This window comes from Carcharodon carcharias, chromosome 6 (genome assembly GCF_017639515.1).
Source record: "Carcharodon carcharias isolate sCarCar2 chromosome 6, sCarCar2.pri, whole genome shotgun sequence".
NCBI lineage: Eukaryota > Metazoa > Chordata > Chondrichthyes > Lamniformes > Lamnidae > Carcharodon > Carcharodon carcharias.
This window is the reverse complement of record NC_054472.1, coordinates 76284416-76306185: the sequence shown is the minus strand read 5'-3', so window position 1 is coordinate 76306185 and position 21770 is coordinate 76284416.

Genomic DNA, 21770 nt, shown 5'->3' with positions numbered 1-21770 from the left:
GATGAGGTTTCATGTCTTTTCTATTGCCCGCCGGGGCTCCTGGCCTGCCCGCCAACCTTAAGGTTGGACGAGCAGGTCCTTTAATTGTATAATTGCCCCTGTCAATGGCCTCAATTGGCCATTGACAGGTCGGCGGACCTGCAGCTGATTTTGCTGCGGGCCCACCTTCCTGAAAATTTAAATGGGGTGGGATGACATCGAGGTTTCTGCTTGATGTCATCCTGCATCATTTTATGCGTCGGCGAGCGGGCCCCGCCCCCTGCTCGACCGCAAACTTCTCCCCAGTGGATAGGCTCAAATGTGAAACTCACTGGTTTTTTTTGGTCTCCTGATATAAGGACAGATGTAAATGTGTTGACGGCAGTTCAGAGGAGGTTTACTAGCTTGATACCTGGATTAAGTGCGTTGTTTAATAAGGAAAGGTTAGACAGACCGGGCTTGTTTCCACTTGAGTTTAAAAGAATGAGGGGTGACTTGGTTGAAGTATATAAGACCCTGAATGGTGTTGACGAGATGGACGTGGAAAGGATGTTTCTTCTTGTGGGTGAGTCTAGGACTAGGGGCACCATTTTAAAATTAGGGGTCGCCCTTTTAGGACAGAGATGAGGAGAACTTTTTTCTGAGGGTTGTGCAACTCTCCACCTCCCTGCCTCAGAAGGTGGTGGAGGCAGGGTCATGAATATTTTTAAGGCAGAGGTAGATTCTTGTTAGGCAAGGCAGTCAAAGCTTATTGGAGGTAGATGGGAATATGGAATTCAAAACAAACAGATCAGCCATAATCTTAATGAATGACAGAGCAGGCTTGAGGGGCTGAATGCCCTACTTCTGCTCCTGTTTTGTATGTACACGTTGACAGTCAGTCCAAGTGAAAATAACGTTTGCAGAGGAGTCTCATCTTGAGGAAATAGGCGCAGGCTGCACACTCTACTAGACTGGCAACTTCAAGGACCAGCCTTGACAGTCAGGTGTGCATTTTGCCATTCCGTCTAAATTAGCAAGTACTCACTTCACAATGGTATCAACAACCTACTCATGGTACTTTGAATAAGTCTTGCTAGAAACCAGTAAGCAGCACTCATCAGCACCTATGCACCAACAATGACACAGAGATAAGGTCAAAGAACAGAGATGGTAGCATAATGATGTCACTGGACTAATAATCCAGATGCCTAGGCTAATATTCTGGGGACATGGGTTGAAATCCCACCACAGCAGCTGGTGGAGTTTAAATTCAATTAATAAATCTGGAATTGCAAGCCAATCAGTGATGGTAACCATGGTGGTTGCTATTGACTTTTGTAAAAGCCCATCTGGTTCACTAATCTTCATCCTTAGCCAGTCTGGCTTACATATGACTCCAGACCTAGGGCAGAGTGATTGATTCTTAACTGCCTTTGCAATGGCCTAGAAAGCCAGTCAGTTCAAGGGCAATTGGGGATTGGTAACAAATGCTGGCCTTGCCAGTGATGCCTACATCCTATGAAAGAATTTAATAAAAACTCTCCATTGATTTCAGCAAGGTCATCAGGGGAGTACTACACCAGACCAAGCACACATTCTCTGATTTCAATGCCTGCATTGGCACAGACTGTAATATGTGGGGGAGTACTGGAACACCACAGCATTGGTGGAGTAAACTTCAACGGCCAGCTTCTTTCTTCTAAGTTTTGTGAGTTTGACCTCACCATCGCAAACACAATTTTCCAGCAAGCTCATAAACTGAAAACAACATGGATGCACCCCAGATTTAATCATTGGTAGGTGATGAACTATATTGTTGTACAACAGTGACCTCAAGGATGTGCATTCTACCCACTGCTTTAAAGGTGTTGAATGCTGGTCAGACCATTGGTTTCTCAGGAACAGAAACATCATGTCTTTTAAGAAAATATCTAAAGTGCTACGACAGTCAATCTACAAAGGAAGCTTCATGTAACTACCCTTAAAGACTTGGCCTAGAGACAAGAACAGGAATAAAAAATAGCCATAGAGCTTGCTGAATGCCTGGGAAAATGATCATACTTAGTGCCTGGGAAATTAGTATTCCCCAGGTCCTAGGGAGAACAATGTCAGGGTCATTGTACAACAGCATTGAAGATCTGCAAATAGTTACCTCATTATCTATGTATAATGCTCATAATCAGGACCTGATCTTTATTATAATTATATTCATTCCCTAGAGGGTTTATTTTCCTCTGTTTACTAATTTTAGCAAAATTGGCATGTGGGTATTAAGAGTCATTCTCTGCTTTATCTGTCAACTTTTTTTTAACTGACAGTGAATGGAGGTAAATATAGCCCTGGATGTTGTTGGCATTTTAATACAAGGATGGAATAGAGCAATGTTCCACGTGCATAAAATTTCATTTTGTGGTCTCCACTGTTCACTCCATTCTGGAATGGATTTAAATGCCAGCCCAGTAAGACATTAGTTCATGGGGTATTGCAATAGTTTGGCATGCATCCTCACCTGGTGTGATATTCCATTTATTCTATAAATGTTAAACATGTGTTTTTCTGGATATGATTGTTGAAATCAATACAAAATTCTGTTGTGCTTGTTTTCATTTTAACATTTCTTGTCAAGTAAAAATTAACCTGACAAAAGAAAGCTTTGCTAAATAACTCTCAGTGATCAGATTCAGTTCAGACATGTTAAACCTTGTGCTTTTTATGCAATAAGGAGAACAGTAAAAGAATGCATTTGAGGCACAATAAAAATATGAAAACTTATAAGCATTGGAAGAGCAAGACAATATTTAACACAACGCAGACCATTGTAATAAAGGTCTCTTTTCATTACAACTGACTGCTGCTTCCAAGAGAGAATTATTAGTGACCCTATATTTGCTGTGGGATGCATACAATAAAACAACAGAAATTAATTCTGTTCCCATGACCTCTAGAAATGAAAATCCATTAAGCTAATTATATTCTGCTATTGCCTTGATGCTTTCTTATTTCATTCTGACCGCTTTGATGTGATTATGTCCAGCTGCTGATGAAGACACATGTACAAATATTTATATAAAATAATCCTCTTTATATAGGTGCAAGGTGACACTCAAACCAAGGTGCGAAAACCAACCAAAGCCTGATAAAAAAAATATCATTTGCCAGGTGGTTTGGTGAGCCTTCCAGGTACTTATATTGCAGTACAAAAATATAATACAACATCACATGTAACAAAATTATATGCTTGCCATATTGTGATAACATTTTTCTTTTTTTAAGCTAAAAATTTTTGAGAAGAAATGCCATTACAAAATAATTCTGAGAAAACAACTTCATTGAAAAATGGTATTGACATTATTTAAATAAATAGTCAAACTATGTCACTGAAGATGGTGTGCTTTAGCTGTAATAACATTAAAGCTATGTGCATCCAACAGGGAGGCAGCAGAATTATAGCAACAGCTATTTACAAAAGCTTAAAGCTGTCACCATAGCAACAGAGATTGTATTAGTACCATGAAAGATGGCAGTGGAAATATGTCTGTTGTGACCTGTACAATAATGTGTTTTTAGAGGACTCAGAATTATTGTCTTCATATAAAAGTTATATGAAAATTTGGTCCATTTTTTGCTAATCACGTTGTTACCTTTTGAGGTATTACTCAAATATTTCCCTTATGCTCAATGCCAAGGACTGCTCCTGTAAGTGAACCCTTGCTCCATATGAACTGGAATTCACCTTTATGTGCTTGATACCTGGTAATATTGAAGGCCCAAGGCTACAAACTACCAGCAGATTTATTTAAAGTAACAAAAAAGCGATACAGTATTGACACTATTTTTATAGAACTGTGCATTAATGCTTCCTCCTAATCAAAACAACACAAATCAAAAGAAATATAACAATTCTTTAGCTCTATTGAGGCTAAATGTTGAGGCTAATATACACAGATTGGGGGTTAGAGCAGGGGAGCAAAATGACAGTTGCACATTGGCCACCTATTATACACTCACCAATTTCCTTTTACACTGAAGTTAACAATGTTGAGCAGGGTATATAATAGTGGATCCACCACTGTGTTTTGCCACTGCTTGTGCTTACACTGTTTACACCCCCTGCCAAAGATGAATCTTAACCCTTGGGTTTCACAGAATCCACTGACTCTTCAGCTCCATCTCAATAACTTCTGAAGAACTGGTGAACGAGAACACACTTCTGTTTTGATAATCCCTGGTACCATTTAGGGTTTGACCAGAAACAAAAATCAAACATGTGTCCCTCAAAAGCAATAAAGCTGCCAATGCATAGTAGAATTGGAATTGGGAGGGGATGCAAAACAGGTGGAATTTCTTTTGCTGCCCATTACCTAGCACACCTATTATTCAATAATAAAACGATACATAAAGCGCTAGAAATACTCAGCAGGTCTGACAACATCTGTGGAGAGAGAAATAGAGTTAAGACCTCAAGTTGAATATGACTCTTCTTCAGAACTGAAGAAAGGTAGGAATGTATTGGATTTATGCTGTTGAAAGAGGGGAAAGGCAGGAAAAACAAAGAGGAAGATTTGGGATAGGGTAGAGGGTGGGAGAGATCAAATGACAAAGAAGAAAAAAAGGCAAAGTGAGTGATAATGGTTGTAGTAAAGAAACAAAGCACTTGCCCAGTGTGAGTGTGAATAGCAAAGTAATGAACAGCTCTCTTTAAAAGTAAAAACATGAAAAACACAAGTCATACCAGCACATGGCAAAAAAAAAATCAAAATGGGGTCAGAGTTCATGGTCTAAAATTGTTGAACTCAATGTTGAGTCCAGAAGGTGTTAGGTGCCTAATTGGAAGGTGAGGTGCTATTCCTTGAGCTTAAGCTGATTTTCACTAGATCAGTGCAGCAGGCCAAGGACAGAAATGTGAGCAAGTTGGTGAACTAAAATGGCAACCAACTGGAAGCTCAGTGTCAAGCTTGTGGACCGAGCAGAGGTGTTCTGCAAAGCAATTACCCAATTTGCGTTTGGTCTCCCCTGTGTAGAGGAATCTGCAATGTGAGCAGCGAATACAGTATAGTAAATTGAAAGAAGTAAATCAATGCTTTATATGGAAGGAGTGTTTGGGACCTTAGACAGTGAGGAGAGATGAAGTAAAAGGGGAGGTGTTACATCTCCTGCGATTTCATGGGAAAGTGCCATGGGGAGGGGGTGAGGTGTTGGGGGTGATTAAGACGTGGAATAGAGTGTCGCAGAGGGAATAGTCCCTTTGGAGTGCTGGGAGGGGAGGAGGAGATTTGTTTGGTGGTGGCATCATGCTGGAGTTGGAGGAAATGGTGGAGGATGATCCTTTGAATGTGGAGGCTGAGGGGTGGAAATTGAGGACAAGGGGAACCTCTATTTCAATTCTGGAAAGGAGGGGAAGGGGTGAGAGCAGAATTGCAGGACATGGGTCAGACACAGCTGAGGGCCATGTCAACCATAGTGCAGGGGAATCCTCAGTTAAGGAAACAGTTAGACGTATCAGAAGCACTGTTATGGAGGATTGCATCATCAGAAAAGATGTGACAGAGATGGTGAAACCGGGGCAATGGAATGGGGCCCTTACAGGTAGCAGGGTGTGAAGAAGTGTAAGAGGCTTTTCTGGTGAATATTAGTGAACAGCCTATCTCTAGAAATCGAGGTAGGGAAGCTGAGGAAAGGAAGGGAACTGTTGGAGATGGACCATGTGAAGGTGAGAGAAGCGTAGTAATTGGAAGCAAAGTTGAAGTTTTCCTGTTCCCGCCAAGAGCAGGAAATGTCACTCATACAGTCATCGATGTATCAGAAATGAGATGAGGGAGGGGGCCTGGGTAGGACTGGAACAAGGAATGTTGCACATACCCCACAAAAAGACTAGGGCTCAAGCTGGTTCCCAAAGCAACAATTTTTATTTAGAGGAAGAGAAATAAGTAAAAGGAGAAATTGTTTAATAAGAGGAATAGTTCAGCCAGACAGAGGAGAGTGGTGGTGGATGGGGATCGTTTGGGCCTCTGTCCAAGGAAGGAGTGGAGAGCCCTCAGATCGTCCCAGTGGAAGGTGGAGGTGTAGAGGGATTAGATGTTCATAGTGCAGAGGAGACAGTTAGGGCCAGGAACCTGGAAATTTTTCAAATGATGTAGGGTGATCGATGTAGGTGAGAAGAGACTGGACAAGGGGAGAAAAAGTAGAGTCAAACAAGAAAGAAATGCTCTACTCTCTGACAGAATTTCTGTTTGACTCTTTTACCTTGTTCACCTTCATTGCTTTCCATTTCCCTCCTAGTATTTGATAAGGTTTTTACCAAAACTCGTTTTCACAGCCATATCCCCTCATCCCCTTCCTCACCAACTGTCTGCAGCTATAACTTATACAACATGGATTCCAACTGAAGTTCCATCCTACATGTTCTGAATCCACCTAGGATTGCAGATATCTCCAAGACATACAAGGTTCCTCAGACTTCTGTTCTCACAGCATTCTGATAACCACACTCATTGCCATGCACCTTCACATGGACACACTCGATCTCCCTCTCCAGTGTTTACTTTTCAGACTTATCAGAGAGACTAGAAATGGGCAATACAGTTTAAAAATAAGGGATTGTCTTAAGGTTGTTTGGTGTCTCACTATGTCTAGAGGCTTGTGTGGTTGAAAATGAACTATTTATTGTTAACACACAACTATATACATATCTCTAAGGTATAGGCCTGTCTAGGAGTTATCTTCATGCTGCCTTCTCTCAGGGGAATGGCAGATAATTTAAACCAATATTTTGCATTGGTCTTCACAGTGGAGGACACGATAAACATCCCTAAGATACCAGAAAAGCAAGGAGCTAATGGGAATAAAGATCTGCCGAATCTCCTGCCCGCTGCTGATGTCCCCCTTAATGGCCTCAATTGGTGTCCGGGTGGAAAGGTTGTTGACAAGCCTTCTGCCCCTGGACTTAATTAGGCTTAGGTGGGAAGGCAGTGGGCTTTCCACATATGACCCTTTTGCATAATCAAATGCCCCCTCTCCCCCAAACTCACCTCTGGGGGTAGTGGGGGGAGGGGCATAAAATTCATACTAAAGAGTTTCCACTAACCTTCTGCTAAAGTTATAGCGGGTGATTGGAAGAATTTCCAAGGAAACTCTTGATATAACAGTCATTGAGTCATTTACACTTACCACTTGTATGTATTGAGACAATAAAATATATTTATCAGCATGCATATTGACATTTTCAAAAAGTAGTTAATTCATTCTCAGGATGTGGGCATCGCTGATATGTTTATCCCTAGTCACCCTTCAGGAAGTGATGGTGAGCCTTCTTGATGCATCACCATAATAATTTGATACAACTGAATGGCTTGCTCTGCCATTTTAGAGAACAGTTAAGAGTCAACCAAGCTGGTGTGGGACTGGAGTCACATATGGACCAGGCCAGGTAAGAGTGGCAGGTTTTCTTTTTTAAAGCACATTAATGAACCAGTTGGGGTTATCTTACAGTTTTTAATGAAAATAGCATTTAATTTCCAGATTTTCTGGCATGCTCTGGATTATTCGCCCAGGTCTCTAGATTACAAGTCCCATAACATAAGCACTATACTGCCGTATGTTGGTCAATGAATAATTCTCACAAACATGCTGTATTTCCCAGGCCATCTATTTGTTAGCAATGAAGGACATTTTATATGAACATATGAAAGGGGCAAGGAAAGACTTAGACACATTAAGAAAACCCCATTCAGACAGCTTTGCTCCCTTCTATCTAGGTTATCCCTCGAAAGATGCAAAAAAACAGAAAGAAACTCAGAGAGATTTCTCTCTGTTTCCCTAACAATCAAGCAAACTTGCAAGAGAACATAGCCCCCATAAATTCTCACAATCAAAACTATAGCAATTTGTTCTCTATAACTGAAAATATCCTCTTCACTCAGGATCCTGTCAAGTTCAGCAGCAAATCCATATCCACCACACGTTCATTTCCACAGGGCATTGATACTCTATGAAAAAAATACTTCCTACATTTCACACAACTCTTATGTATCTTTTGCACACCCTGTAGTCCTATCACCATTATCCATTTCAAATAGTCTGCTGAATCTGAGATCAATCTCTTCATCATTTTCAAAACCTCTTATCATATCCTCTCTGTTCAGTTTTGTTGAATTAAATAGCCCTAATTGATAGGGTCTATCCTCATAACTAGGAGGGCTTAAACAGTTTATCTTTCTCATCACTCTTCCCTGCACCTTCTCCAGAGTCTCTATGACATCCACCACATGTGTGCACCAAAAATGGATAAATTACAAGTGTGGACATTCAAAGCCTTATATAATTTATATATTGTGCTCTTTATTTCATACTTCATAAGTCTGCCTATACAATTTGAAGCCCTATTTGCTTTCCCTATAGTCATCTTATATTGGCCTTGGTTTGCCATGCCGGCTGGCATTGGTCATGTTTGGTGGTGTAAGCGGGCAATCTGGCCTGTGCCCAGGCTGTGCAATACAGCTTCCTGATTGGACACAGGTACAGCTCGCTGCTGCTGCTGCTGCTACAGTTGTGTGCTGGGAGTTGTTGGAGCTGGAAGGAGCCAGGAGTTGTTGTTGAGATTTTGCTGCTTACTGCCTTTTGCCTCAAACGCCTCAGGGCTTTTTTATTTGCCTGTTTTGCTGCTGCCCAGAGTACGCAACAAGTGTACAAGACCTTACTGCTGGGGCTTTTGCCGGGGCTGCAAGGGCCTGGAGCCTGCAGGACCTGAGGTCAAGCCTTGCAGGAGAGAGGGAGAGGAGGTGCTGCGGGAATGGGAGGCCAGGAGATAAGGGCTTTTTTGAAATAACATTAGAGGTGGGTGTTGGAACCTTTGTTCGATGGGGTTGAAGACGACTGTGTGTTTTGTTGGGGGAGGAGTGAAGACCATTGCAGAGACTTTGGGAGAAGGGGTGTGTATGTTGCCTAAGATCTTGCCACCGCCTCCTCACTCCACCCGTGTCTGAGTCCAGTAGCTGGTGCTGCCTGGTGAAGAGGGACAGGGCTGACGCCTGTGTGCCGGCAGCACCAGCTGCCTGGTGAAGACGTCGCCCTCCTCCAACGGGAAGAACATTGAGACCCCACTCACGCTCCAATCCACTAAGTGACACCCACTCACCCTGCGCACTTTACTCTTTCCCTCCTGTGACTCCCTGTCCTTTTCCCTCTCTCTTTCCCTCCCTCTCTACCTCTACTTGCCGTCAGGAGGGAGAGGTTACGCCATCTTCCCTCACCCCACTCTCCCCCTGGGGCCATACTGTCTGGATTTGCCAGAAGGAGCTCAGGGTGGGTGTGGCTCAGCCCCTGTGGCTGCAACTAGGTCACTGGTGGCCAGGCCCTCGGGGGCAGCTGTGGAGGCGGCACTATCACGGGTGGCGGGGCCCCCCAGGAAAACTTATGTGGGAGTAGCTGCTTCTGTGGCCCTGCCACCTTTCTGCCTCCTAACAAAGACCCTGGTGATAAAGAGTTACATTCACCCCAAGATGAGCCCAGAAGCATGTGTGAAGGTTTTGGCTGGGGTTGTCGGCCCCTCGGCCATCGTCGGGGCCTCACGCATGTTTGGGAAGGCATGATCTTCCTGAGGTCTGAGCAGGCGGTGCACTTGGCCCTGGCCAGGGGGCCTCACCATGGGTGGGACCGATCTGGCGGTGGACCCTTTAGAGGCCACCGCAGAGAGACTCGTGTTATCCAATGTCGTGCTCTTTGTTCCCGGTGGGCTTCTCCTCTCCCACCCTCACCAACTGGGGGAGGTCAGGTCCGGGGTGATACCGATCCCGCTCGGCCTCAGGAAGCCCAGTCTCTGCCACATGTACTCCTTCCGGTGCCAGGTCTTTGTTCACCAGCCCTGGGAGGGCTGCACAGAGGAGCGGCTTGATGTCATTATCGAGGGGGCTGCTGATCGGGTATTTTGGATGGCGGATGGCATGCGATGCCACACCTACAAGGAAGTGGGGCACATTACGAAGAAATGCCCTGCCTCTAAGGCCGTCAGCACCACCCAGGCGGCTGTGGCTGGCACCGCCGCACCTCCCCCCACCACCACTTCATCTGCTCCCCCGCAAAGCGGAGTAACGCTGGCAGCTAACGTCACCTCGGCTGCCAGTGAAGTGCGGGGGGAGAGAATCCACATGGTAATAAGGAGCAGAGAAACACCCGCCACCCTGAGGCAGGCCCCAAAACCCCCCGAACTCCCCAAAAACACCCTGATCCCAAGATCACTGAAGACACTGGCTTGGGGCAAGAAACACCACCTGGCCCCAGCACCATGGCAGCGCATGCTCCCGGGCCCGTGGGTACCTCAGCGCCAAGTGCTGGGCGCAGTGTAGTTCCTGCGCGGGTTCCTGGGTCCGGCAGCAATGGAGCACGCAACCCCGAGCCAGTGGTCTTACTAAAGATGGTGGACCTGCCCAAACCTCAGAGGGCCTGGGATGGGGGTGGGGGGGGGGGGGTGTGTGTGTGTGTGTGGGGGAGAGGGTGTGGTGGGGGGTTGCAGGAAGCAGTGGAGACCTTGTAGATGGTGGTCCCCCCAGCCCCCAGCCTACCCCAGAAGAGATGCCATCCCTTGGACGGGGAGGACCTCGCCACTTGTGAGGTCCATTGTGCCCCTTTCCATAGTGAAAAGGTGGTGGCATCTCTGTCCTCGCTCTGCCCTCTGGGGGGAGCCCAAATCCCTGACCCCTTGCTGCAGTCCCCTGAGCAGGGCCCCTCGGGTGTCGGTGAAGGTGACCTGCCCTGACCCACCTTGTACCTCTGAAGTGCCTTCTGGCCCTCCAGGGGACTGCAGCAGTCCCTTCATGGCCCCAACAACTGGGTCATCAGATGGCGGTGGTGAGGAGGGCCTCCCCGCTCCCTCCCAGCCTTCAGCGCCGGGCGCCTCTGTCCTAGTTCCGGAGCTTTTTCCAGACTCGCCGGACAACCTGGTGCCTGAGGAGGAACGGTGGCCCATATCCCCAACAGAAGACCAGAGAGGACCGCTCTGCCCTTGATCCTGGGGATGGGACTGAGGTGGAGGCGGAGCCGACTGGCAGCTCCATACTAGCCACCATACTCAATACAAGGGAGGGGTTGGAAGCTGGAGGCAACGACCTGGAGGAGGATGGGGTTTCGGTGGTGAGCACCAGGGAGTAGTTGTTGGGTGAGGTGGTGGATCCTCTGCTGCCTCCCAATGATTCTCACCTCATCCCTTTAGGGGAACTCCAGGATTTTTTAGCGAGTAATCACGGTCACTGAGACAGTGTCCAGTCGGCCCCGGACCAGAGGCAATCTTTTCCTCTTAGGTTGTGGTCCACCCACGAGGCCCTAAAAGCCCCCTGGCTGGATCAGAACGTGAAGAGGGGGGTCCACACGTTTCTCGCTGAGCTCCTGAAGGAGAGGAAGGATTAAAAACTCCTCTCCTTACACGAGGCATGGTGATAGTAGCGCATACTTCTGACAGTGAAGACTACCTTAGCCAGCCTCAACACAACGGCAGCAGGGACGCACAGCGCAGGTTCCAGAATTTCTCAGTGCTCCGGACAGGAAGTATGCGCTGTGCTTCCTGCAGGAAACCCATACCATTCTGGGAGACAAAGCTACGTGGCTCCTGGAGTTGTGAGGGGGGGTCTACATGAGTCACCTAGCCTCCAATTCTGGCGGGGATTCTATCTTGTCGGCCCCACATTTTCAGCCGGAGATCCTGGGGATCAAGGAGCCGGTGCCAGGCCGGTTGCTGCACCTTACTGGGGGGCACGGTGCTTCACTTTGTGAATGTGTACGCTCCCCTGGGCTTGCAGCAGCATGTGAGCATCTTTGAGGAAGTGTCCACTCATCTGGGCTCCATCGATGCTGGCGAGTGCATCGTCCTCGGGGGATTGGGGGGCGGGTGGGGATTTCAACTGTACCTCGAGCCTCGAGGCCTAGGACCGTCACAGTGCCCAGCACCGCTCGCTAGGTGTGAGTAAGTTGAGGGATCTGGTCGGGTCCTTCGACTCGGTGGACGTCTGGCGACATTTCCATCCTGACGCCAGCGTTTTCACTTTTGTGTCACCTGGAGTCGGAGCGTCCAGACTCGACTGCCTTTACATTTCGAAGGCGTACATGTCCTGCGTTCCGTCGGCTTCTGTGCAGCAGGTTCCGTGCACGGACCACCATCTGGTGTGGGCGGAGCTCACTTGGTTCTGCGCTCGGATGGGTTTCTGCGCCAGCTGGAGAAGGAAGTGGGGAGGATTCCCCTCCTTAAGGCTACGATGGACGTGGGCAAGACTCACGTCCGAGTTTTCTGTCAGGAGTACGTGAAGGGGTTGACAAAGAGGCGCAAATCCAGGATCGAGGAGATGGAGAGGGAGGTGCTCAACCTGGAGGCACGTCTCCGTCAGCCCGACATGAACACAGCCCTGCCACTGGCATATGAAGAGAGGAAGAGCGTGCTGCAGGACCAGCAACTTGTCTGGCCCTGCGGCGTGTACATGAGGTAGCAGATCCGGCTCCTCCGGTACCTGGACCACTGCCCCCTCTTCTATTCGCTGGAGAAAAGGCATGGGGTCTGTCAGCAGCTCCTTACGCTGCTGGCCAATGACAGATCCCTTGTCTTGGATTCAGCAGGCATCAGGGCCATCGCCTGAGACTATTACACTGCCCTGTTCTCTCCGGATCCGTCCAGTGAGGATATTCACAGAGTTTTGTGAGAGGATCTGCCGCAGGTCGGCCCAGAGGGTGCTGGAAAGCTTGACTCCCTTGTAAGTCTCGGGGAGCTGACCAGCGCCCTCGATAGCCTCTCCAAGGGCAAGTCCCCGGGGCTGGACAGGCTGACGTGGAGTTCTTCAGGGCGCTCTGGGACGTGCTGGGGAGCAACTACGCAGGGGTCCTGGGGGAGGGTCTCGTGACCAGGAAGACGCCCCTCTCGTGTCGCAGGGCTGTCATTGCCCTGCTGCTAAAGAAGCGGGATCTCCGCCTACTTAAGAATTGATGCCCGGTCTCCCTCCTCAGCACTGATTACAAGATCTTTGCCAGGGCAATGTCTTCTCGCCTTGGCACCATGCTGGACCACATGATCCATCCTGACCACTCCTACATGGTCCCGGGCCAGACTATTTTTGTTAACATCCATCTGGTCCACGACATCATCCATTTCTCCCAGAGGACTGGTCTAGCGAGTGCCTTCCTGCCTCTTGACCAGGAAAAGGTGTTCGACAGACTGGATCACAAACATTTATTCAGGACTCTGCAAGCATTTGGGTTTGGGACGCATTTCGCCACCTGGATCCTACTTCTGTATGCTGCCGCAGAGTGTCTAGTTAAGGTTAATGGGTCCCTGATGGCACCACTTCACTTTGGGGGGGGTTGGGGGGTGGGGGGGGGGGTGGTGGAGTGCGTCAGGGCTGCCCCCTGTCTGACCAATTATATTCTATCTACGTGGAGCCTTTCCTGTGTCTCTTACAGAGGAGGTTGCCGGGATTGGTTCTGCACAGGCCAGGTATCGGGATGGTCCTCTCGGCTTACACCAATGATGTGCTCCTCATGTTCACTGACCCGGCTGACCTGTGGAGGACGCACGGGTGCCAGGAGGTCTACTTTGCCACATCCTCTGCCAGGATCATCTGGGGCAAGTGTTCTGGACTCCTGGTTGGTCAGTGGCAGATGAATCCACTACCCGAGGAGCTCAGGCCTTTCTCTTGGAGCAGGACCAGCCTCCTCTACCTGGGGGTCCACCTCTGCCCTGCTGAGGAATCCTGGCCGGTGAACTGGCAGGAGCCGAGGCCAAAGTCACCACTTGCCTGTGGCGCTGGACAGGACTGCTCTGAGTGCTGTCTTACCGGGGTCGAGCTCTGGTCATAAACCAGCTCATTGCTGCCATGTTGTGGTACCAGCTGGTCACTTTGACCCCTCCCCCAGACTTCGTCACAAAAATCCAGAGAATGCCCGTCGACTTCTTCTGGCACAAAAGGCCGCATTGGGTCACTGCTGAGGTTCTGAGTCTCCCGCTTAGGGAAGGCACTCAGGCGCTGGTGTACCAACGGCATCCAGGTGGCGACCTTCCGCCTTCAGGCCCTGCAGCAATACCTTTACATTGAGCACCCTCTGAGATGATGTGCCCTGGCGACGTATTTCTTCTGTCAAGTGCACTGCCTGAATTATGATGTGCAGCTCCTGTTTGTAAACCTGAGGGGCCTTCACAGCTCCTTGCAGGCATTGCCTGTCTTTTACCAGAATCTGATCAAAGTCTGGAACATGGTCGCCTCGTGTTGCAGCTCTCCCCTGTCAGGAGTAGGGGCTATCATAAGAGATCCACTACTCAGGAATCCGCATCTCCTCCCTTTTCAGTGGCTGGCGAAGAGGAGGGCTGTGGCTGCCGGGGTGACCAGGATCAGGGCCAGTTCACCGGCCAGGATTCCTCAGTAGGGCAGAGATGGACCCCCAGATAAAGGAAGCTGGTCCTGCTCCTCGGGGTAGGGGATTCATCTGCCACTGACCAACCAGGTGTCCAGAACAATTGATCCTGGCTGAGGATGCGGCAGAGTAGACCTCCTGGCACAAGAACAGGTGGCGGAGGAGTGGGCTGTATGATCCCCCAGGAGTTGGTGCAACATGCATTGGTTGACGTCCGGCTCGCGGCCAATGCCACCCAGGACCTTAGGACGGTCGTGCTCAGCCCCAACGTCATTTTGGGACTTGAGGTGGCGCAAATGGAGCGTACCCCTGTTTGGACAGAATTCCACATTGGCCCCAAGCCCTCCCTCGGCAGCTGGTGCCCCACAACCTGAGTCGCCTTGTAGAAATGCTCTCCATGTCCTTTAGCATGGTATGAAGGGGTTTCCTGTACGGGCTATTGCTGCACACCCTTCACTTCCTTGCCCTCGCCCATCACCTAGGCATGCATGCCTTGTTGCTGTCTAGTGGCGGAGCCACCCACTGGGGGACCTTCTATGAAGATATCATCCCCTTTTCCACTGGGGGCCTGGGGTGGAGGGTGTTGCGTGCAGCAGTCCCATACAATCATAGGTTGGGTCACTTCACGGACTCCCAAGATACCTGCATCTTTTGTGGCCTTGTGGAGTCCATGGACCATGTGTATGTTGGTTGTTGTAGGCTGCACCTACTTTTTAATTTCTTGAGAAACCTTTTACTTTTGTTTTGTTTGCACTTCAGCCCCACGCTCCTGATCTACGGGCACCCAGTACGGAGGGGGGCCGGGAAGGAGGAGGACCTCCTCGTGAACCTGTTCCTGGACCTGGCCAAGTTGGCCATTAACAGGTCCAGGTAGCGGGCGATCGAGGGGATCGTCCGACCCATCTGCCTGCCCCTCTTCCTATGTTCGCGGCCGGGTGTCCCTGGAGAAGGAGCACACTATGTCTGCCGGCACCATCAAGGCCTTCCATGCTCGGTTGGCACCACGGGGACTGAGGTGTTTTATTGACCCCTTTAATCACACTTTGATTTAATGTTGGTAAGTTTCCTTTGAATTTTGTCTTTTGTGTTTGCAGTTTCCCTTTAAGGGGCTGCCTTTAACTTTATCCCTGATTTGTTAATTTGGTTTATTTGTTCTGTAACAAAAAGAGTTATATCTTCTTAACTTTCCTAACCCTGCCACTACACCTTTGTGCTGCCTGGACATCCACAGCAGAGGTAGAGGCAGCCTGCTGACTGCCATGCCCCATCTGTGGTGACCTTGGCGGGCGTCCTCTGGAGAGCTGAGACCTGGAGGGCCCTGACCTTCTTTTGGTCACCTGTTTTGGCCTGTGGATCTGGAGCTGCTGAAGTCACAGGTGGAGGGGATTCGGATGGGCCAGACACTCCAGGAGTCACCTGGATAGATGACCCCTTGGGGGGGGGGGGGGGGGAACACCAGCTGATCCTCCTCCCTATGGGTGCCAGAGGGCCCCAGTCTGACTCCTTGAGGAGAAGGGGTGGCTGGAGTGAGATCAAGCTGCCCCACACCCCTCTCATATACACACTGTTGGAGGACAACTATGGTATCAGTGATGGAGTTGATCCCACGCAGCAGTGCAGGAGCGACATCCTGGATCAAGGTCTTCATGGCAGCTGCCATCTTACTAGTGTTGATCTCATGTTAGCATGCCGGCACTATCACCTCAGCCTGAAGGTGGACAGACTCTTCCATCGTGCCTTGAATCTGAGGAGCGCAGCAGACATCCCTTCCTGTTGTTCCCTAGTTTGCCTTTGCAGCTCCAGCAACTGTGACATGATCAATTCCAGTAGCTCATCATCTGACTCGGACTCAGCAGATTTCTGGCCTCCAGCAGTCCTTCGAGTGCCGGACACCCGGGAAGTCCCTGCTGTCGCCTGTTGTGGATCAGAAAGTGTGATGTGCTCCAGATTGTGATCCCGAGGCTACTCTAAAGCTTGGTCCCGCTGAGGTATGTGGCTCTACGCTGGTGGAGGGTGTGGGTAAGCGCTGTGACAGGAATTCAAGGACTTCAGATTCCTCTTCAGAGGTTTCTTCGGGGCTTGATTGGAGGCCCTGAGTCATGGACCCTGTTGGTTGTTTCCCAGGTGAGCCTGCGGAAGCAAGAGGAGATAATTAGTGCATGGCAGTGGCCTGTGAAACAGGTCACATCACTCACATCATGGTTGTCTGATGGATGTTGCACTGCTGGATCCTCACTTGGTAGAGCAATGCTGATCTTACCATCAGCATAGAACTGGACCCAGTCATCACCGGCTAGCTGGAAGGTTCTGTTTTCAAAGTCCATGAGGACCTTGACTTCAGGCATTTCTCCATCAGTCTGCAACCTCTCTCTATTGTTGTGTGCCATCTTGCCCTGCATGAATAGAGATGGAGAGAGTGTAAGCAGGATGCTTAGCAGGCCAAATGGTAAGTATGCTTGGTGTGTGTGGGTGGTGAGTGGTCCCATGGACAGGATGAGGACAATGAAGGCGTGTGTGAGAATGTGAATGGTAATGTCCCTTGAACTGGCAATGATGTGTGATGGGTTTGTGAGTGTGTGAGTTGAGAGTGATCAGAAGAGTGACTTACCCTAGCGTAACAGAGGAGATCATTCATCCTCTTGCAGCATTGGATGTCTGTCCTCTTTTGCAGTGCATTGGTGCTAGCCACCGCTGCCACTGCTTCCCAAGCCTGGTTGGTCACACCGCTGCTCATCCTGCGGCCAGAGCGGGGGGCGGATGTCATCAAGGTGTCTGAAAGGCATTCTAGTGACATGTGGCTGAACCTGGGGGCTGCAGTCTTATTGCCTTTCATGGACATCTTCCCTGCAGCAGTCATGGGCTGGAAGCTGGAAGTTGTGTGCGCACGGCTGGACTTTAAATATGGCACCTGGCATGATGAAGTGACGAGCTGATGGCATGGTGGGTGAACGAGAGCCCACCCACCATGGAAACGCCATGTTTCCCGGGAATGCATAATTAATGCGGCGGGTTTGGGATGACATGGTGTGAAAAAGCGCCATCATGGTCGGTGGGTAAAACATCGTTTTATCTGCCTGCTACTGCACTCAGTGCAAATCTGGGATAATTCCACCCGTTGCTTATTGCTCTTTAGTGGATGATAAACAATTACTTCCAGATCACCCAATTCTCATCACCACATTTCTGTTTCTCATCATCTTGCAAGATAAGGAGACCCTAATAACACTTATTGTTCTTTATTATTATTCATTATGTTTTTCTTCAGCATCTGGAGCCTAAAAATATTTAATTTTTAAAAATAAGGGATATACTATTGCAAAGAGTCTAGTGCACCTTCATTTCTGTCACTAATTTCTCTTGCAATAAGAACGTTCTGATGATAGTAAGGGTAATATTTAGTATCAGTGCAAATGCCAGTGACCCTATAATTTGTCACTGGATAGTACTGGTACATTCACAATGCAGGCCACTTTCCCATATTGGTTAGTAGCAGAGAACGACCATTAGGGCTTAGTGAAGTGTTAGGCCTAAGGTGAGGTGCAGCTTGGTGGTAATGCTGGACTGTCATTTCCTTATTTATCAGTATCTATCAGTAACATGGCTACAGCCAGCGAAAGCTGGTGTTAACCCTGGTGTGAAAATGGTCTTTGGCATGAAAGGGCTCTAGTTGTATACAGAGAAAGTGTTTAAGTAGAACTGTTTCAAAAAGGAACAGAAAGCAATCATCTGTTTACTGTACAGATGAAATTGCAAACAGCTCTCCAAAAATGGCCATCGGCAAACCTGCCTCCCACACTCACATTAAAAATATTTGGTGAAAATTATTTTCTCATCTATGCCTGCAAGGAAAACTATGGTTGCTGACTAGAAGCAGGTTTCCTTCAAGGAAACAATATCTTCCATGGATGAATCATGAGCACACCAGCCTACATTTTTTTAAACAGAACAAAGTAATTAAATTGCATATAGAAACTTCCCCAGAACCGCTGTGTTTAGTATGCTCCTTATGAAATACTGTTGGGTATATTCATATTTCTTGGAATAAACTCTGTGCGAGTGGTTGGGTGAAGAAGGGTTTAGTAAAATGAAAGAAAGAAAACTTGCATTTATTTCACACTTTTCATAACCTCTGGTAGTTTTGAAATTAGGCCCGGATGGGGCAGTGATCAGGGTTAGGAGCTATACCTTGTAATGCTTCACTTTATGAATAAATCTAAACCAAGTAAAGATTGGCTCCTGGTCTCCTCCTTCACCAAATAGCTGTTAGAACTTGAACATTGTAGCTGAGAATGTTTGCCTAAGGTGAAGGTTGGAAACTAAAAATGTTTTTTAAGACAGCAGAGCACAATCGAAGTAGCTTTTGTGAAGAATGGCAGAAAGCAAGTGTAAATTGTCAGGTTGTGATTACCCACTGATGTTCTCAAAGCCTGAAGCTTATGATCAGTGGTAGAATGAAGTGGAGATGTGGACGCACGTTACATCCCTAGCAAAGAAGAAAAGAGGTATGGCCTTGGCATTGTCACTTCCTAACAAAAGTAAAGTCAGGGGTAAAGTATTTTGTGAGTTGGATGTCAGTCAGTCAGATACTGAGGAAGGTTTAGCTCTTCTAGTATGTTTCATGGATAAAATTTACCACAAAGTTGATCTATTGGATGCCTATGAGGCTTGGTCAGACTCTGACACATCTCAAAAAGCAGACAGCATTCCACAGAATTTTAACTGACTGTATAAAAGATTGCAGAAATTCAAATTGGAGATTTCATGCTCAATGCTCACAGTTAAGTTGCTGGATTGTAATAAGATGCCTTTTAGGAACAGGCTCTTGGTCTTGACTTGAGTTTGGTTCTCAGAAAGACATTCCCTATTGAAGCAGATGTCTGCTGCCTTGAAAAATTAAAATTTCTGGGGAAGCAGTCATTTCCAGCAGCATTGATGGCACAAATGGGACATTACGTGGTGTCACAAAGAGTGGAGGACTCAATGATTGCAGCATTTCACAATCATCCAGACACTGGACACAGATGCCAGCACAAAGGAAGAGTTACACACAGAAGGAATGAGGATGAAAGGCCTTTTAGCAGATCTGGTTACCACACAAATGACAGGATTGGAGCAGCAAATAATAGATGAGTGTACCCCAGGAATTCCCAGGGAATAGTAAACAGGCACTTCGGATGTTACTCAAGGTATCATTATGCGATGAAGTACCCAAAATGGAAAAGCAGGTTTTCAAAATGGTACATGACGCAGAAAATTCAGAGGCTGATGGTAATGCTGATGATCAGTCTGAAGCAATTGTACTAGACACAAGAAGCTTTAATCCAGCGACGAGTGTATATTCAGATTCATTTAACTGTGTGGCATTGACTTGTTACAAGTCAAGTGTGATGGAATCTGTGGGAAAAGCTTGTGGGCAGAATTTTATGGCTGATGCGCTGGTGGTGGAGCCCGCATGTCAGCACTCAAAATATCGCATGCTGACGTCACACGAACGTCCCAATGTCAGTGCGCGGCATCACGATATTTAGGTGGACGGGCGCTATGAAGCGCGACGCGCTGTTGCCCGCATTAATTAAAGGCCTTGTTAAGGCCCTTAACTCAGCAATTGAAGCCGATTTTGAGGAGCCCGTGCGATCTTTGCTTCGATGCACGGGCCCAACGAGCAGGTGGGTAACTGATCTTTTAACAAACCTCATCCACGGGCGGGATATCTGGACTCAGAGTGATTGTTAATGTTTTTTCTGAAGTATTTAATGCAGAAAGTGTTTTAAACTTGCCTTTGTGATTGTTACCAGTTCCGATTGATTTCCAATAGCTTTCTCTGTACTTTGAAGCTTCAGCTCACCAGTCTGCAGACAGTAATCTTTAGCGGGCCTGCAGCTTTCCAGATGCCCCCGTTTAGCCTGGGGGTATAGGTTCTGACATCTCCACTGGAGGCAGCTCCTCTGAGGAGGAGGGGAGGGATAAAATAAGGAGGAGGCCAGGAGTGGACAATCAGCCTCCAAGGGAGCCACCTTTGGGAGGCCAGGCGCAGGCACAAGGGGCGCCCGGCCAAGTGATAGTCCATGGTGAAAGGGGCCACAGAAGATGTCACTATCCTGCTGCCAGGGTATACAGGTGGCGAAGCAGCTACCTCAATATGTCTGACGTGCAGTGCTAAAGGAGGCTCCATCTATCAAGGGAAACAGTCAACTGTATCTCTGAGATGATTGGCCCTGAGATCTCCCCTAACTGTGGGTGAACACCCCATGCTAGCGGCTCTGAAGGTCACAGTTGCCCTGTACTTCTATTCATCTGGCTCCTTCCAGGGCTTGGTGGGTGATCTTTGCAGTATCTCCCAATCAGCTGTCCACACTTGTGTCAAGCAGGTGACAGACGCTCAGATCAGATGGGCATTGACAGTCATCCATTTCCGCTCTGACCAGGCATGCCAGACACAGCGAGCCAGAGGCTTCGCAGCCATTGCTGGCTTCCCCTGTATCCAGGGTGCAATAGACTGTACACATGTGGCCATCAAGGCGCCAGCAGGTGAGCCCGGTGCCTTCGTCAATAGGAAGGGCTTCCACGCCATGAACGTGTATGATCACAGGATGCTGATTCTACAAGGTTGTACAAGGTACCCAGGCAGCTCACATGATGCCTACATCCTCAGACACTCCCAGGTGCCAGGGCTCTTCAGTGCTCTGGCTCGGCTGGATGGATGGCTGCTGGGTGATAAGGGCTATCCCCTTAGGAGGTGGCTCATGATGCCTCTCGGCCATCCAAGAACAGAAGCTGAGGAGCGCTACAATAGGAGCCACGGCACAACAAGGGCTGTGGTGGGGAGAGCCATCAGTCTTCTCAAGATGCGCTTCAGTTGCTTGGACTGCTCAGGGGGCGCACTCCAGTACCCCCCAGATCGCGTCTCTCTGATAGTGGTAGCATGCTGCACTCTGCACAATCTGGCGCTGGAAAGGGGGGATGCAGTTGACGATGAAGACCTTGACGCAGTGGATGAGGCTGCACATGATGAATCCAGCAGTGGCTCAGAGGATGAGGAAGCACAGGGCAATGATGAGGGGCAGCACGCCGACCCGCTACTACACCAAGGAGGCAGGGACACCCAGGACAATTTAATCCAACGAACTTTCAGCTAGCTTCACACACATGGATCTGCAGGACCAGCATTGCCTGGCACTTCCACACATGGCACTTAGGTGCTATATCTTCCACCTCATCAGCTGCAACTAAGGGCTTAGTACAGAAACATCAATGTCCACTCAAACACTCATGAGATGTCTGTGAAACATACAGCACAAAGGAAACACCCTCAGCCATGGTCAGAAAAGTGGACTTTATTCCGTCCAAAATAAAACACAAACGTCACTCAGACGTACATAAGTATATTTTCCCTAATCTAGGGTGAGCACAAAATCACCAGTGACAAACCT